Here is a 909-nt window from a genome sequence, read left to right as displayed (position 1 = left end):
AAGAGGGTCTGGCGCTGCTAGATTCCTCCACTAGGATGTTTGTGTGTATATATATATATATATATATATATGGTAGTGGTGTAGAAGGACAGCGATAATAGACAAAGTGACAGACCAGACCATCATTTATATTCATCTTAAAGAATACAAGATGTATAGGATATAGGATGGACGGTTGATACTGTTCAGTAAGTCAGTGGAAGGTAGCAGGAAAGTCAAAGTTATCCTTCTTCAATCAGTCAAGCTCAGTAGAACACCCCTAGGATCCCCCTGCTATACAGAACCGGTTTCTGATCCTGCACATTCTCTTTAGAACAAATGAACCCCTGCTATACAGAACCTGACTGGTCCTGATTCTGCACATGCTCAGTAGAACACATGAACCCCCTGCTATACAGAACCTGACTGGTCCTGATTCTGCACATGCTCAGTAGAACACATGAACCCCCTGCTATACAGAACCTGACTGGTCCTGATTCTGCACATGCTCAGTAGAACACATGAACCCCCTGCTATACAGGACCAAGCTGGTCCTGGCGGGATCAGTCCCTGTTGGGCTCTTAGGCTGAAGGAACTCTTGTACAAGTCTCCGTTCCATCGGAGGAGACACCATCAGCTGGCGGACGAGCCACCACCCCCCCCTCACACAATGGTTAATGAGGCAGGCTCATTAGGGTTGAGGAGGAGGAGCTCAGGCATCGTGCTTGAACAATGTGAGTGCCATCGGTACATTTGATCAACGGCCCATTAGGAAATGGGTCCTTTGATTCCTGTGTGGTTTGACTCTGAGGTGAAAGTTCAACACATACTGTATTCAGAGATACAAGCTAGACCAAATGGAGGGGGAGAGGATTCAAGAACGTTTCATCGGGGGCTGCAGAGTAGGCGATGTGGGGAACGCACCACTCG

The sequence above is a fragment of the Gadus macrocephalus genome, chromosome 23 (genome assembly GCF_031168955.1).
Source record: "Gadus macrocephalus chromosome 23, ASM3116895v1".
Taxonomy (NCBI): Eukaryota; Metazoa; Chordata; class Actinopteri; order Gadiformes; family Gadidae; genus Gadus; species Gadus macrocephalus.
The sequence above is the reverse complement of the archived record's forward strand: the minus strand, read 5'-3'. Positions refer to the sequence as shown.